Source organism: Maniola hyperantus, chromosome 14 (assembly GCF_902806685.2).
Source record: "Maniola hyperantus chromosome 14, iAphHyp1.2, whole genome shotgun sequence".
NCBI classification, from domain to species: domain Eukaryota; kingdom Metazoa; phylum Arthropoda; class Insecta; order Lepidoptera; family Nymphalidae; genus Maniola; species Maniola hyperantus.
Window position 1 is genome coordinate 10,203,328 of NC_048549.1, and position 18,791 is coordinate 10,222,118.

An 18,791-nucleotide genomic window follows, 5' to 3' on the forward strand; every position below is an offset into this window, starting at 1 on the left:
ACTTTAAAGCATGTATTATTCCAAACTTTATCTTAGGAAATACGACATTTTCGTATTGTAACCGGCATCGGAATAAAGCTGCGAGAATTTCGCAAAGTATTCTCAACCAATCCAACAAACTATCAAACAGGCGATACAAAACCAATCCCGTGTTCGCGCAGACCCGCGGAAAACTTCGCGTTTCATTCGAATATATCGTATTTTTCTTCGAGAACTCGATAACAGGGTAGTTCTAGAACTTACTTAAAAGGTTATCGGATACTCGGGTATATAGCAACTTCCCACGGATACGTTACTACTGCGATTCACTTGTATTTTTTTTTTTACTTTTTAACAACTGCAGTTTAAAAATATAAATCATGATCATGATCAACCCATCGCCTGCTAAATGCAGAGCACGGGTCTCCTCTCAAAGTGAGAAGGGTTTGGCCATAGTCTACCACGCTGGCCATGTGCGGATTTTGTGGACTTCACACACCTTTGAGAACATTATGGAGAACTCTCAGGCATGCAGGTTTCCTCAATCCTCACGATGTTTTCCTTCACCGTTAAAGCAAGTGATATTTAATTTCTTATAACGCACAAAACTCCGAAAAGTTAGAGGTGCCTTTCCGGGATCGAATCCCCGACTTCTGATTAGTATTCAGGCCACTAGGCACAGCTCCTACTATAAACTAAACTATAAATATGTGTTGATATTATTTTCTTCTGTGACTACTATAACATTATCCATACTAATTTATAAATGCAAAGGTGTGTGTCTGTCTGCTAACTTTTCACGGCCCATCTATTTAACCGATTTTAATATACGTTGTTAACTTTTATCCCGAGGATGGACATAGGCTACATTTTTTTGTTTTTAAATGCACATAAATAGAAGTTGAAATATTTATTCGATGAAATACCATTTTTATTCAAAATCTTTATCGAAAACATATTTGTGTATTTTTTCATGTAGACTTTTATAATTGAACTTTAAATTTTTCATATCGGTGTTTTTATAACATAGCGTAGGTAGGTACTATTTTTATTTGTGTTGAACGCTATCATATAGGATTTATTGAACTTACTATCATGTTATAACAAATCTTTTATATTTTGTTACATGAATATTAATTTCTGATCAACAGTTTTTCAGTTTCGTATATCTGGTTCAAATCTATGAAGGGTTTTTAGCTACTTCTACTGAACTGATTCTTATGAAATTGCAAACTCGTCTCATGATGATATAAAGGTGAGTTCAAGGTTCTAACTCCTGAATCCTGATAATGCAGGAGTACTGCCCGCTAAATAAGCAAAGACGAAGGATCTGCCGATTATAAAGTCAGTAGGTATTGTGAGTAAAAAGTAAGTTTAAAAATTGACATCGAAGTTCTTGTTTCCATTCCTCAATCCAGCCCCCCGATTGTGTAAGAAAAACGTATTCATCGTTATCGTAATCGTCAAAAAATTCTGCCCTTTGATTGGTTGATTCGCTGTTTACATTTTTTCACAGCCAATCAAAGGCCAGAATTTGTTGACGATTACGATTACGATGAATACTTTTTCTTAGATCTAGTAGTATAGTACGCGACAGGTCGAGATGGCAATCGGGGTCAGGCTGCCCCGCACACCTGCACAGCCCGCGCGCTAACCCGGTGCGGCATAGCGCGGGTGTCGTGCGGGTGCGCGCGGCGTTCCTCCATCTCATACCCCGATTGGCATCGTGACCTGTCGCGTACTGTAGGAAGCCTTTCCGAAAATCGTGAATTTTTTCGAGAAATATCCGAGAATTTGTTGATTACGAATAAGATATTTTAATGGGTACAATAAAACTGTCTCTTAAAAGTATTTTTTATGTTATTTTACTTGTTAAATATTACCAATAGTTGAACGTTTCTTTTGAAACAAATAGTTGATAACCTAGATGCTTACAAAAAAAAACTCATTTTAATAAAGCCTGGACATTTCTATAAAAACAATAACCTGATTCTACAAATAAAGGCTGAACTAACCTCGATTTAAACAAAAAAAAAAGAATTCTACGTAAATGGAATACCAGTGTGCTTAGTATGAGATTTTACATCTCACCAACGATTATAAAATTCGAGTGTTGAAACACATCAGCGTTAAAGTAAAATTGTTTTAAGCTCAAGTTCAAACCACATCTAGAGCCAGCACTCCAAGTGTATAATTAAATCGGTGGTACTAAATTTTAGACTTTAAACCGAGGAATTTTAGGTCCATTTTACTCTGATGCTATTGCGCCTTTCAGCCTTTCAACCACTTTCAACGCTTGAATTCTGTAAATATTAGTGAGATGTCAAAATCATGTACCTACATCGGCCTTTAGAAAGACATTTCGGCTTTGTAGAGCGTTGTCTCTGTCACTCATACCTATATGACGTTTTGTCGGTTTCAACGACAGAGACACTGCTCTACAAAATATCTGCTATCTCCTTCTAAAGGTCGATGTACATTACTTTCGACCGCGTACTGTACTAAGTCTACAGTACAAAAACAAAACCAACACACAATAGGTACCCTAACAAGTGAGCATAACAAAACGTAACAAAACGACTGTTTCCAGTCCCGTTCCCACTTTCGAGTGATTTCCTCGCATCGCGTTACCGTAACGTTACCTCGGTAACTGAGCCGGTAACATGCGATACCTTTTGCATATTTCTCTTTTGACATATCTTTAACAGGTTTCTGGCGTCGATTTATATGAATAAGCGAATACAATACTTTTTTGTTACTTTGAACAACTGAATCGTTCAATATTGTTACTCTTATTTTGGAAGGTTTTTTAAGCATAATAATATGAGGCATGGATTTAAAAAAAACCAGGCTTTTGACTGATTCAATGGGAATCCTAAGGGGATAGAAAAGAAGTTTGAAATCTGTGTAATCCACGCGGACGAGGTCGCGGGCATAAGCTAGTTGGTAGGTACTTAGACAAATAAAGAAGCGGATCCTCTAAATGCATCCTAAATGTCAAAATAAATGCTCTACTATGCTCGCATTTGGTAATTTAATAATTTGCTCAAACAACTATAATTTTGATTAAACATATTCAAATACACGGAACTGTTCTGATTTTCATTGATTAATTCATAATTATTTATTATCATTATCGCTAATAGCAAATGATTAAATATTAACGTGCGTTCGTCATCCCGCAACTGAAATGTCAAAGCAATCTCCCGAGACGCATTTAATGGATAAACTTAAATGTTAAAGGTCCAAACGCACATGCAGCGCTGCGCGACGACGCGGCACTTCAAATATAGTTTACGAGAGGAGTTTGTATGGAGCAAAGTACACTCGAGCGACGCTGCGCGACGCGGTGCGACGAATATAGTTTATATGAGTGTTTTTTGTTTAATTTCTTTATTTCAACCAAATAATAATTGTACATTTTTCCGCTTGACATCCAAAAACTCTCTTGAGTTTATGTGGATGTTGCATATTCCCCTTATAACAAGGTAATAACAAGGTACAAATCAAAACTGAGGATGAAATCGATGCAATCATAATAATATTAAGTAAGTAAAAGTAAGTATAAAAAGTAAGTTTGTATGGAACAAAGTGTACTTGAGCGACGCTGCGCGACAAATGTTGTTTACATTATGAGTTTGTATAGAGCAAGGCGCTGGCTGACGCGTTGCGTCGCGTCGCGCAGCGTGTGTTTAGATAAGTGCGTTTAGACCTTAAAACAATAATGGGAATTGGGAATGATACATGCCACGATGGTTTGACGTGAACCCTATAATCAGTTAACTAGAGGGATGCTAGAAGGTTTATACTTATTACTATTCAATACTAGACGATGCCCACGACTTCGTCCGCGTGATTTAGGTTTTTAAAAATCCCGTGGGAACTCTTGGACTTTCCGGGATAAAAAGTAGAATATGTCCTTCCCCGTGATGCTAGCTATCATTGTACCAAAATCGGTTGAATGGATGGGCCGTGAAAAGCTAGCAGACAGACAGACAGACCGACAGAGAGACACACTTCCGCATTTATAATATTAATATACTTTACTTTTGATCCCGGAAAATCAAAGAGTTTTCACGGGATTTTTAAAAACCTAAATCCACGCGGACAAAATCACGGGCATCATCTAGTTATAAATTATATCATAGTTTTAAATACATTTTCAACGTCCATAAAAAGAAAAGTAAATGAAAATGCAAATAACAATGGGAAAATGTACAGTGCCAGCTTCGACATAAAGTATCAGGTAACAAAAGTCTCTAGAGGCAAGCGTGTTCGATACCGTACCTATAGTACGCGACAGGTTAAGATGGCAATCAGGGTATGAGGCGGGGGGTCGCCCCGCACACCAACACGTCACCCGCGCTCGCCCGCACTGGGTTAGCGCGGGAGCCGTGTAGGTGTGCGGGACGTTCTCTCCCCGATTGCTACCTCAACCTGTCGCGGACTAAAGGTGAGGTGGAGGCGAGTCTAATGTTATTTTGTTACGAATGAAGGCATTGCAAACAGATCTCATTCATTTGCTGATGAAAAAGAAAATGAAGCTGAAAGAGCAAATACGGATGAATCAAGGCTAGAAAAACTACGTTTTGTTATTTATAGTAGACTAGCTTACGCTCCCGACTTCGTCCGCGTGGACTACACAAATTTTCAAACCCCTATTTCACCTCCTTAGAAAAATCCTTTCTTAGTGGATGCCTACGTCATAATAGCTCTTTGCATGCCAAATGTCAACTCGATCCGTCCAGTAGTTTGAGCTGTGCGTTGATAGATCAGCCAGTCAGTCAGTCAGTCACCTTTTCCTTTTTATATATTTAGACTAAATAATTTAGGAGCAGCAATAGCCTAGTGATTATAAGACACCAGCCTTCGGGAGGTCAGGGGTCGACTCCAGACCCGCACCTCTAACTTTTCAGAGTTATGTGCGTTTCAAGCTATCTTTGTATTAAACGTCAAAAACGGATGGATCTAGTGACGAGATTTTGCATGTGGGATTTCCAAACATAGAAGGAAGGATTTCAGAATTCCTATCCAAGCAAAGTCTGGCCGGATCAGTTAGTAGCTAAGTAAGTTAAGTATACATATGTCATATACCTACCTAAATCCGAGGCACAATCGGAGCAATCTAAAGTCCGCGACAGGTTGAGATGGCAATCGGGGTATGAGGCGGGGAGACACCCCACACACCTGCACGTCACCCGCGCTTGCCCGCACCGGGTTAGCGCGGGGGCTGTTTGGGTGTGCGGGGCGTTCGCTCCCCGATTGCCATCTCGACCTGTCACGTTCTACACATCCCACCTTCGCCATCAATAAAACGAACGGGAAAATGGAACGAAAAATTACATCTTCCAATCGAGAGAATCGCTTCTACCGGTCGCAATAAAGACGGCAAACGAGCTAATGCTATTAATGTGTCTGATAAAATCAGTTTTACCTCCGGAACGCCATAACAATATGACATCATGTACCGTTCGCAGAAACATTAGCAGGAAATGAGGAATAAATACATACCTACCTTAATCCCAATCTCACTTGGAAACTCTTAAAGACAGAATTCAAAAAAGGAGCAATTATTGTTAAAACAATCTAGAAAAGTCCTTTTAATTCCAACATTGTTAATGTGGAAATTGTCAGCGTTTTTGCGAAATCTTTATGTTTTGTATTTTGAGAATTAATCCCTCAAATGGTAATAGACAGACACACTAACATACTTTCACGTTTATAATAATAGCATGTATTTGAACAAACAATGTAAAAATGTAATAGACAGATAAACACACAAACAAATTTTCACATTAATCATAATATTAGCTTCTTATTTATTTAAACAAACCCAAACCTAACGTTTATCTCAATTCTCATATAGAGCCAAAACGCGAGGGATTAAGAAAAGTCGGCCGAATTCCAACACTGATTGTTAATAAACTTTTCCCTACATTTCAACTAAGGTATGTTTCCGAACCACGATGCATGCAGCAGCGCTGCCGCAACAGTGCTGTCACAGTCCTGTCGCGGCACTACTGGTCCCCATACAATCTCTATAAGCTTATATGACATTACATTCCGAGCTAGGCAGCAATGTCGCGGCAGCAATATAGAGGAACATTGCTGCCTAGCTCGGAATGTAATGTCATATAAGCTTATAGAGATTGTATGGGGACCAGTAGTGCCGCGACAGGACTGTGACAGCTGGTGACAGCACTGTTGCGGCAGCGCTGCTGCGTGCAGCGTGGTTCAGAATCATACCTTTAGGTACAATATGCATGTATATTTTGCTGACGCTACACAACTTTATGTCGATTTTCTGTAGCGTTTATCCCGCTTGCCAGATAAGGGGTGTTACGTAAACGTCAGCGTTTTTGCGAAATCCCCTTTATGTAGCGTATTTCGAGCATTAATGCCTCAAAAGTGATATTGAAATTGTTATGTTTGGGTAAGGAAATTGTGTGTTTATTTTATTTACATAAATGCCTGTGCTGTCGTTTCTTTAACGGAAAATTGTATGATATTATGATTCCTCTAAGCCTTGATAATTTAGAAATTTCCAGTTAAGTAATTGCTCTTCGAAGTTCTCTTAATTATTGTAACATTCGGAAATAATACTTTGATTTTCACAGAATATATTCATATACACTGTAACAGTGTTTACCAGTACAGGGATTGTCATGCCCATTCGTGTTCTTAATAACTAATCAGTACCCTTATTATAAAATAATGTGAAAGTGTGTTTGTTTGTTGGTTGTTGTTTGTTCTTTAATCACGTCGCTACGGCGCGGTGCAACGGGTTGACGTGATTTTTGCATGGGTATAAATAAAGACCTGGAGAGTGACATGGGCTACTTTTTATCCCGGAAAATCAAAGAGTTCCCATGGGATTTTTAAAACCTAATTCCACGCGGACGAAGTCGCGGGTGTCATATCACGATTAAAAATATAGCCATGATTATTATGCTAAAATTTACCTAATCATAAACTTGGAGTCTAAAATAAATATTTGTAGTAATATTTTGAACTGCTGCGCGATTGCGGGAGAATGACAGCTACAATGTCACGATCGCAATCATCTCTGATTGGTTAACACTCGCTCAGTATTGGCTACAATGCATTGTTGCAACAAGAATCGCACAAATTCAGCCAATCAGAACAATTGAGATTGTTATAATGATTGATGCAGGTTTTAGACAATCGCCCTACAGAATCGTTATGCCGTGACAGGATACAACGTCAATGTTACCCAACTCAAAAGGTTATGATTTAATAGTATCTTATTGTAATGTAAATCATCAATTATATTATGGCATTAATTAATGTAGTAAAACAATAATAGGTAAACCGTCAATACATGTTGCAAATAATATTATTTAAGTAAATTAATAATAATGTCAACAATCTCAATGTTGGTACAATGGTACCTACCATTGTACCAACATAAAATAATTATAAAAGATATCATGTGATGGTCAACGTCCGCCTGTTTTGCGATGGGAAGATATAAAAGTAGCTACCTCGACAGAGGAGCCACAGTATCGTACAGTCTCCAAGTGAAATTGATTCGGTGTTAGTTGAATCCTTGTGTTAACAACAGTGACGGTTTAATTATTATAATTGAATGGTGAGGTTCTCCAGCCCAGAGCAAACGAGGCCGGCGGTTTCTCTAAAGTTAAGTATTCTTATATTTTATTGTAAATTGTAATGTATGTAATCACTTGCCTTTTAATGTTTACTTGTTATAACCATGTACCAAATATGTTTTAAATCTTTTTTTTTTTTTTTAATACAATAAAACTTAAAGCTAGCCTTATCTAATTACTATATAAATCATGACCGCGTGGAATGGTGCCAAGAATACTGGCTGCATTTCCGCGCTGGACAGCCAGGCTGATCCGCTGCGCAAAAAATGAGCCAGCCCTTCTGTCACCAGTTGAGGCTATTAATCGCGGTGAAATGTCTCGTAAAAAATTTTTAGCACTAAGACTCCATGGCCCCAGGGTCTCCACGGCAAACGGCACAAAAATGTAACTCTCTATAAGAGAGGCATACTTGCGCCGCTTGCCGTTTTCAGCTGTTTCTGCTGCGGCTCCCGGTCTTGATGCTGTCTTCCTGATATGACACGGGGCCAATGTGTCAACGCAAGTTGCGTCCCACATTAGCGCCCGTCCCCGTTCCCAGGGAACCAGCGTCAATCCATCAGGTCTCTTGCCATCATCCCGACTAATCCCTGCCGGCTCAATGAGCGCAGGAATATTTATGGTGGCAAGAGCTCTTTTAATTGTATCGTTAATGTTGTAATGCTTTTAAAAGATGTGTGTTGTGTAGTTTGTTTGCCCTTTCTTCTCCACAACGAAACACCTTTGGAAACGGGTGGTAGATTCATTTTAATATGAATAGACCTATGCTGAGAAATACAACAAAATACAGATAGGTCTACACAGATTAAAGTAAGTATTAAAGATCTTTCAATAAATGATTAATTATTATTCGACTTGGTTGGTTTTACTTCTGTATTTATAACCTACCCTCTTTTGCTATTTATTTTATACATTGAGATAAAAGTAAACACTAGGTTGTTAGCTTCTAATTATTATAGAAGCCTGTTTAGATGATTAGGATTCTTACTTTAAAATAATACAGCAGATGCTTTGCTAGATTTTAATAACTTAATATTGGCCATACCTGACAAAATTTACAACTACCTACATTTTCAGATAAATGATAATTGATAACTTTGATTAGTCATCATTAGATGTTATTAGCCATCACTATTAAAGCCCACTGTCTTAACTTCTCTCTTTATTTAAATCTCACACGGGCGTCAGCTAGTACAAAATATTTTAAACCCGTTTCTAATCGGCTTGAACTGTAGAATCCAAAGTTTTGTTGACATTATGCTGATTTCTAGTGTATTCCACAATTCCCCTCTGATCGCATAAAAATTCAAATGCATTTTCGCATAAATAATATTCTTCCGACGCAAACGTCAAAAACTCTGATGTTTTTTCACACTATTTCACCTCTATTTTATTTTAAAATAAAACATCTAAAAACTGCAGTTTTTTCATTTTCCCGATAACAGCTATGCAAACCTTGCTTTTTCCATATTTTTAAAATGTATTATTTTGTTTCAATATATGAGATTATACTTTTGCAAAGATTTTGCGCTTACCTGGCAAAACCCCACTATTTATATTTTAAAAGTCTTACAAAAACTAAAGAACGTAAGAATAATAATTCAAGAATATTCAATAATTCATGAAACTCCAAAGCGTCTTGGTAAGTACAAACTAAGTTTAGATCAAGAAGTTGTAACAAACGGTCTTTTTATAGAAAGGATATTTCTAAAATAATCATCATACAGAAAGGTTGATTCGTTCTGTAGTTTGTTATGTCCAGAAATAAAATTTGTTCATGCACAGACAAAAATAGTTTTCTATCTCTATCAGAGCATAATAAGTACGTTTAAAAACAAATAAAAAACTTCTGAATTCCAGACTCTTCACAGTTCCACACTATAATTCATTTAGTACGAAGTGCTGTATTTTCATTTAGGCTAACAAATGACCCAAATTCAATAAACTTGAATACAGGTATTCTGTACGGAATTTATAGTTTGTAGAATTTTCCAGGTGGTGGGGAGCGGGTGGATGAGGAAGGCTGAGGACCGTGTTTGTTGGCGCGCTCTTGGAAAGGCCTATGGACGCAAACAGGCTGATGGATGAATGGATGGATGAGAATTTTCCACGATAAAACAATAGTCAATTAGTGCCACAGATTATTGCAGGATACATTTTAACTTTCATCGCCTTTCCAAAGGGAATCATGCAGAATTTCGGGATAAAAAGTATCCTATGTACTTCCTCATAGTATGAACTTAAATCATGCCAAGTTTCATTGGAATTCATTTCGTAGTTTCAGCGTGATGCGCGGTCAGCATACAGACAGACAGACAGACAAAAATGAAAAAATTACAGTTTTGGGATCAGTATCGCATACAGAGTGCCCTCCAAAATTTTTTTGAAATATCTTCATTGTACAGAATTGGACCTGTTACAGTTTTATTATAAAGTATAGATTATCATCTATAGATCTAAATAAAGAACCAAAACCCAATTTAGTTTCCCAATCACTGTGAATTGAACTAAACGTGACTAGAAATTCACGTTTTGTATTTTAATTCGGCCAGTATAATAGCAATTCTGAAGCCAATTCATACATTTGTTAGCTAAACCTGGTTCAATACACCTATTTGAACTGTATAGCGACCCATTTCGTAATTAAATTTCAAATAACTAATGTTATGCACAAGAAAATTACTAATTGTTCAACTAGATATTATTGCCCCCGATTTCGTCCGCGTCGATTTACCTGTTTGAAATTCCGAGAGAGAATTCTTTGATTTTTTTAGGATAAAAAGAAGCTTTTGTCTGTTTCTGACATGCAAGCTATATCTATACGAATTTCGTCAAAATCGGGTAAAAGGATGAATCGTAAAAAGATAACACACAGACAAACAAACTGACACATTTTCGCATTATTAATAGTACGGATTACACATAGCTCGAAAAACTGACAGGCGCGGGCGTCGGGACAGTGATGATGCAGCCTAAGCACGCTTGCTTAGAAGATTCACTTTTGACTTGAGAAAGTTTAAAAAGTAAAATAAAAGTTTTCTTTTCTTCATGAGACACGGAACTCTAAAAATAATAAACAACAAGCGGCACCCTATTAAATATGGATTAGAAATAAAAGCGACTTTAGAAACACTGGGAAAATTCAAGATAGAACGTTTAGAAACCAACGCTACACTCAAGAAAAACTTTCCATAAGAAAATAGACAATAGTATTTTTTTCGAAATACTGTATGTATAGGGAGTTCCACTGAAATGAAAATGAAATGTCAAGAACGTGACGAGAATTTTCAGTTTTTCGTTCAATCTCCCTTTAGGTACAATGCCGAAGTTGAGAGTGGTTCGTACTATTCAGAGCAAATTTTATTTCCGTTCTCAAACTTTGCGCAACTATTTTTACAAAAACTTGACACAAGAGTTGGCACATTTATGTTAAAAAAAATAGGAAATTTGAACTGCACGATATTAAGAAATTCTTTAAAATGGTTCATCATCATCATCATGGTCAACCCTTCGCCGGCTCACTACAGAGCACGGGTCTCCTTTCAGAGTGAAAAAGGTATTGGCCATAGTCTATCACGCTAGCCAGGTGCGATTGGCAGACTTCACACACCTTTGAGAACATTATGGAGAACTCTCAGGTATACAGGTTTCCTCCCTATATCTTCCTTCACTGTTAAAGCAAGTGATATTTTAATTACTTAAAACGCACATAACCGTGAAAAATTAAAGTTGCGTGCCCAGAATCGAACCCCGACCTCCGTTAGGAGGCGGACGTCCTAACCACTAGGCTATCACACCCTTTTTACATATTATATTTATAATATCAGCTATATCTGAATCTTTGGAAAATAAGTATATTGCTATGCGTTAAGAATTGAAGGTAAGCTTTGATTTTTCCAGACTGTATGTAACGTTAGTTTTAGTTGACGCAAAAACCGAAACATGTGTTGAATATTTTTACATAATGAATAAATATACAAAATTTCAAAAATATTTAAGGAAAATTTACGAAGTTATAAGCTTTTTGTATTGAGTCATTGTCCCGCAAAAATATGGTCACCCCAAACAAGCGGCTGTGAGCGAACGGGACGGCTGGCATCGATCTTGCACGCTCCCGCTTGCGCGGCTCGAATCAGCCGGTGCGCGCGGCCATTCCACTAGGTGTTTAAACTTGCAGGATTTTAAAGTATTTTTTGGTCAAAATATAACCTGTAGTAAAAATTATTGTAATCGATTCTGTTACTGATTCTGAACAAACTACTTTCAGGTTGTGCGTATACTAAAACAACATTTAACATTCATTCAAGACTTCCAATTTTCGTTATTAACCCAAAACTACCAGTGCCAAGATAAAGGAAAATTGATTGTGCCAATATATTCGTTTTGGTTATATAAATGCAATCTCAGGTTTCGAAATGGATTATCAAATACGTGACGGGAAAGTTCCGTGTTTCGTTTAACTTTTCGTACAATACATACCGATGTTGAAACTACTTTGTACGGTTTCCTAGAGTTAATAGTTTATTGTGCAGAGAGATTCGTTTCCCTTTATTAGAATAAACTATAACTATTTCGAAATTAAAATATTGAATACTATCTGATGACAGCGACTTTTTCTGCGTGGATTTAGTTTCTCAAAATCCCGTGGGAACTCTATGATTTTTCGGGATAAAAATAGCTTAAGATGGTTTGATACATCCGGCCGCGAAAATTCAAATTTTAGTTAGTTTTTCGAAAATAGTAGACTAATCATACATCGAAAGCTTATGGTAATGAGTTTTGCGGGCATAACACTTATGCATCTACATGTTTTTCCTTAAATTTGGTCAAAAATACTCATTTACTTGAGTATTTTTGTAGTAGATTAGATAGAGTAGTTGAAGTAAATGAGTATTTTTGACCAAAGTTTTTATGAAAAAACATGTAGATGCATAAATGTTATGCCCGCAAAACTCATTACCATAAATAAGCCTTCGATGTAATATGATTAGTCTACTATTTCCGAAAAACTAACTAAAATTTGAATTTTCGCGGCTGTATCTATCAAACCACCTTAACTGCTGATCAGTAGTTTAACTGACATAAAAACATTTTTACAATGAACTAACAGACAATGTTGAAAAAAAATTAAAAACTTAAAATTTGATTTCAAACTTATCATAGAAAAAAGGCCCTACGAATCCGTTACGCACTGTTAAAATTTTATTGAGCAAAGTTTTATGCCTCCACATAAAAACCTATAGGCTCTTGCGATGTGTGAAATCGGTCTATTTTTACGTCCGCGAAGATCGTAACTTTTGAGTGGATTTTTTTATTCGTATGACACTTTTGAAACTGTAATTCGGCTACATTCAGCCGAATTATTTCCTCTACTTCCAAATACAGGATGTAACCAGAACGCTAGCAAAAACTTAGTGTTATTGTTATACTACCTAAACACAATCCATTACCAATAACCATTTGCCTCATTTTGTGGTTTTAGAGATTAAGTATTTTTCAAACCCGCGATGTATAGCGTGCTAAACTCGGGTCGATGCCCCGCCTACGACGCGGCATTGACTCCGAGTGGCCTACTTACGCAACGTACGTTGACCTCTACATTTACAAAATTATAGGATTCTTTAAACTTTTTTGTGGTAGGGTTCCGTAACATCGTACAAATAAAACGTTTTAAGTTTTTTCATTTTCATGGCAGCCATTTCTAATTTTTTATTATTTGTTGTTATTGCGGCAATAGAAATATACATTCTGTGAAAATATCAACTCTCTAACTATTACAGTTCACGAGATACATTCCGCTGACAGACAGACGGATGGACTGACGGACCAACGGAGGCTTAGTACCTAATATTGTCCCGTTGGCAGCCTTCGGGTACGGAACCCTAAAAAGGACGTTATCAAAGGCTGGGGTTGTATGAATATATTATATTACGCGTCAATTCGAAGTCTCTTTCGATATTGAAACGTGAATAAATAAAACGCAACCAGAATGTTAAGGGAGTCGGAGTTCGGATTCGGAAAATTTTAAAAGCTTTGAAAACTTTAATCCATACTAACATTATAAATGCGAAAGTGTGTGTCTGTCTGTCTGTCTGTCTGTCTGTCTGCTAGCCTTTCACGGCCCATCCGTTCACCGATTTTGACGAAATTTGGTACAGAGATAGCTTGCATCCCGAGGAAGGACATAGGCTACTTTTTATACCGAAAAATCAAAGAGTTCCCATGGGATTTTTAAAAACCATAATCCACGTGGACGAAGTCGTGGGCATCATCTACTAAAATATAACTTTTATGTACAGGTACCTGTGTGGTTTATAAGAGCCATGATAGCCTAGTGGTTAAGACGTCCGCCTCTTAGTCTTAAGGGAGGTCGGGAGTTCGTAACACACTTCTAACTTTTCGGAGATAGGAGACCTGTGCTCAGTAATGGGCCGACGCGTCGACCGTCATGACGGGTTGATCATGATGATAATTTATACTATCACAGTTACCTGTGTCCCCTATGTCTATATTTGACCTGCATATATTTCTCGAGCTGGTTAGAAAAGTTATAATATTGTCTCAGCTAAACTTTCCATTTGTCTAGACCTGAGCCAGTTTAGATCCATACTAATAATATAAATGCGAAAGTGTGTCTGCCTGTCTGTCTGCTAGCTGTTCACGGCCTAACAGTTTAACCGACTTTGATGAAATTTAGTACAGTGTTAGCTGTAGGTATGTATGAGATGTATCTCGGGGACGGACATAGGCTACTTTTTATTCCGGAAAATCAAAGAGGCTTTTTGAGGCAAAGAGATTCTTAAATGCCCAACTGTTTATCCGATGCCGAACTCTGATTTTCCGGGATAAAAAGTAGCTTTTCCTGCATTGTTAGCAGTGGGAGGGCGGGCGGTGCATTTCGCATGCTGCATGTTGCATCATACAGATTCGACCTGTTTCAGCGGATTACAGCAAATTAAGCTTTTGGTTCATTGAGCCGAGTCGAATCGAATCGCAGAAAGTCGCCTCCTTTAATATTATATTTACTAAGAAACTGCGTCCATCAGCGACGAACCGCGGCGCGCTGAATTAAATCGACCACGCGAATTGCTCGACAGACGAATTTCTTCGCCGGTGCGATTCAATTTCAAATCTGGATATAAATGATGAAATTCACCATAATTATTTCTTTTCATCATAATTAATGTCCTGTACGTGTACATTTAGGAATACGCCGTTTCCTTTTACTATTTACATCAAAAAGTATTTGAAATAAAAACATCTCTTCATCCTAGCTGCCCATGACGCAAAAACGGCCTAATTTGATGAAAAGTTGCGATGAATGAACACTTCGATTCGGTTCTTCAGAGATGGACGCACTAGGAATAAATGCGACTCGCTTCGATTCGACGCGTTTCTGCTGTAGTCGACGCCAGGCTTAATAGTCTCGCGGCCGATCGGTCGCGGACGATTAATTTTCCCAATCCTGGTGTAATCAAATTCCTGCTTTCCTCCCCGGAAGTTTACACTTGGGGAACACTTGTAACTTGTTTATTTTTTCTTTTCTTCAGCTCATTTTTGACCGTAGTTTAACTTTGATACAATTAATTTATTATATCTATCTACGTTATAATAGCTATCTGCAAGTCAATATTTCAGCCCGACCCGTCCAGTAGTTTGAGCTGTGCGTTGATAGATCAGTCAGTCACCTTTTCCTTTTATAATATAATTATGTTTATATATTTCGTCTGTTTTTAACTTTGGTTAGTTAAGAAATTACATACGTTTTGTTGGTGAATAAATTACGAAGGTAGAACTGGAACTTACCTGTAAAAATGAAAAACAAATTATAAAACCTAAAAACGAGAACCTATAAATAAGCCAGTAAGTAAAAACTCACACACACAAATAATATACATACAACACACAAAATCACCACATCTGTGGTGATTTTGTGTGTTGTATGTATATTTACCTCCTTTATTTGATGGAGATTTACCTAACTTGTATATCTATACAAGTTAGGTAAATCTCCCATATTCCATAAGTCAGTGATATTTTAATCAAATTCATTAATTCAAGCCATCTCGAGATTTAATCATCAGCAAAAATTGCAATTACGGAACAATATACTTATCTATATACTTATAATAATATCTATATACTTATAATAATAATAAAATATGTACAGTAAGCGGCAGAAAATAATTTACATCGACCTTTAGAATGATATTTCGGCATTGTAGAGCGTTGTCTCTGTCACTCATACCTATGTGACGTTTTATCGGTCTCAACGACAGAGACAATTCTCTACAAACCGCTATCTCTTTCTAAAGGTCGATATACATTATTTTCTGCCGCGTACTGTAGCAATATTTTCCCAACAAAAAAAATGCTTCATAATTTGTATTCATGATAAATAATTTGTTATTTAAAATCTGGATCTTGCTTTAATATCTGTTCCCTTAGAGTACTTTCAGACGTACCACAGCCACAACCACCGTGTTAAAAAGGTCGCAAAATCGTATTCGCGCGAGGTTCTATTCAAACGCACCACAATAATTTGGCATACCGTCCGGCTGTCGCGATCGTGTGGTCAATACGAACACATCGCGGCTCCACAAAACCATACCATTCAACTTCAGGTTCATGTAACTGCTGCGAGATTATTCAACATGACCATTGATTTTGTTGGAATGCTGTGAATATAAAAATATATCACTTGATTTAACGATGGAGGACATCGTGAGGAAACCTGCATGCCTGAGAGTTCTTCAAAATGTTCTCAAAGGTGTGTAAAGTCTACCAAGTTTAATTTAAAGATTAATAATTTAAATCTATGTGTTATATTTATAATTTACGGTTGTAACTGTGGCGTCACCTGGGTCACAGCTGAAAATCAGCGTCCTGCATCTTATGTGTGTTAACGCATATTATGATGCAAGACATTATGCTGAGGGTATTTGGGGTGGTGTCACAGATGAAAATGTTACATTTGTACTTTGTTTTTATCTGTGACACCAACAACAAATAAATGCATTTTCTTTCTTTCTTTATTTCAATCCGCACATGGCCAGCGTGGTAGACTATGGCGAAACCCTTCTCACTCTGAGAGGAGACCCGTGCTCTGCAGTGAGCCGGCGATGGGTTGATCATGATCAATGGCGTGCACAGAGTTTGAGGCCAGGGTAGGCATTAGTTGGTAGGAACCTGTTTACTGGCAAGCTATAATGAAAAATAAGCATTAAGCTATTCCAACTGGGGTAAGCAGTGCATTTATGCCTCTATGACCTGCACGCCACTGATCATGATGATGATGATGATGATGCTGCTGTGGTCAGTCTGAATAGATACTAATTTTTATCATAAATTCAAACGGGAAACAAAAGCAAGGGAGGAATCCATGAAATTTTTTGTCGAGTATTTTTCGATTCCAATAAAAGATATCCGGAACTTACTGCCGGGAAATGGTTTAAAAAGGATCAGAAATTTTAAATGTACTGGGCTAATATTTTTGATAAAACACGGCTTCAAAAGCAATTTTGTGGAATGAATTTTGAGATAAAATTGCTCTATCGGGCATTAAAAAATGCACCTACTGTTTTTATTACGCCCTTAATATTGATAAAAAAGATTACAGCTTGGCTTTGCGAAACAAAAACTATTTATAATTAAGTATTGTAAACCATAGTAGTTTTCCTCGGATTTACAAATATTTTAGTAAGTAATAATTACGTAGTAGATTTTCATACAAGCTGTGATAGCCTATTGGTTAGGACGACCGCTTTCTAATCGGAGGTCGGGGGTTCGATCCCGGGCACGCACCTCTAAATTTTCGGAGTTATGTGCGTTTTAAGTGGGTAATTAAATATCACTTGCTTCGGTGAAGGAAAACATCGTGAGGAAACCTGCATGCCTAAAAGTTCTCCATAGTGTTCTCAAAGGTGTGTGAAGTCTACCAATCCGCACATGGCCAGCGTGGTAGACTATGGCTGAAACCCTTCTCACTCTGAGAGGAGACCCGTGCTCTGTGGTGAGCTGGCGATGGGTTGAGCCCTTGACTATGATTTCACCTGGTGGTAAGTGATGATGCAGTCTAAGATAGAATCCGGCTAACCTGGAAGGGTTATGGCAGTTTTTATTAAACCTATACCCCTTTTGTTCCTTCACGGCATTGGTACTATAGTGGAATGCTAAATCGCTTGGCAGCACGACTTTACCAGTAGGGTGGTAGCTAGCCACGGCCGAAGTTTCCTACCAGACTAGACAGAGAAAAATTAGAAATTATAAAATTTGAAAATTCACCTACCGGAAATCGAACGAAGGACCTTCCATTGATAAAATCACTACTGCGCCAGGAAGGTCTTCAAAACTTCTACAAATGCATTTACTTTGCCCACGTGGTATAATAAATTATAGCACTTGGGGCAAACTTTATCTCTTTATAATATTAGTGTAGATGTGTTACGTTAATATATGTTTTCACTTGGTAAAAGCAAGAAAAGAGCTCAAAAATCAACCCCTTGCGCAATGCACAAGTGCGGATTAATTGTTCATTAGTGTCGCGGATAAAACACTATTAGACTCGGCTCCGGCTTGTCTAGGATCTAGGACACGGCTACGTGATCTAGCTACTAATCTTGCTTCATGTTATCTTAGTACTAGGAATAAAAGTTCACCTATTAATTTATTTATCCCACCAGAAATTAGAAAAGAAAAGGAGCTTGGAGAATTAATATTTAAAAAGCTTTTTTCCAGAGTTCATCTATTTACTTATTTATTCTAGTACCGACCAGAAATTAGCAAAGAAAAGAAACAAAAAGAAAGATCGATTTAAGAGCTTTACTCTAGATAACCAATTTGAGTAAAAGTAGTGTAGAAGAAAAATCAGGTACGTATGTTTAAAAGGCTAGTTCTTTCTAAACTAGGGGTACAGTTTTTTGTGATAAGAGCCACCCACAGAGAATTCAACCTCAAGAGTACGCATATACAAGGTTTTGCATGAAAACAAAATCGTAAAATGTTGGCGGGGGACAGGGGAAAATGCTTCCTTGTGATTGGTGGGAATGATGAAGAGTATATTCCAAACCTTAGCCATGCGTATGAGCAATGATGACGCAAAACGTTTCTTGCGTGTAGATAGGATGTCGACGACACAAGGATGGAAATTATCGCCCGACGTCTTGCGGTTCGGTGGTAAAATGG

General features: G+C 37.5%; 1 protein-coding gene across 1 annotated transcript in view; it reads right to left on the reverse strand.

Moving 5' to 3' along the window:
* RhoGEF64C (Rho guanine nucleotide exchange factor at 64C) overlaps window positions 1–18,791 on the reverse strand; it is a 171,132-nt gene that overhangs the window by 14,271 nt on the left and 138,070 nt on the right. The window lies entirely within an intron of this gene.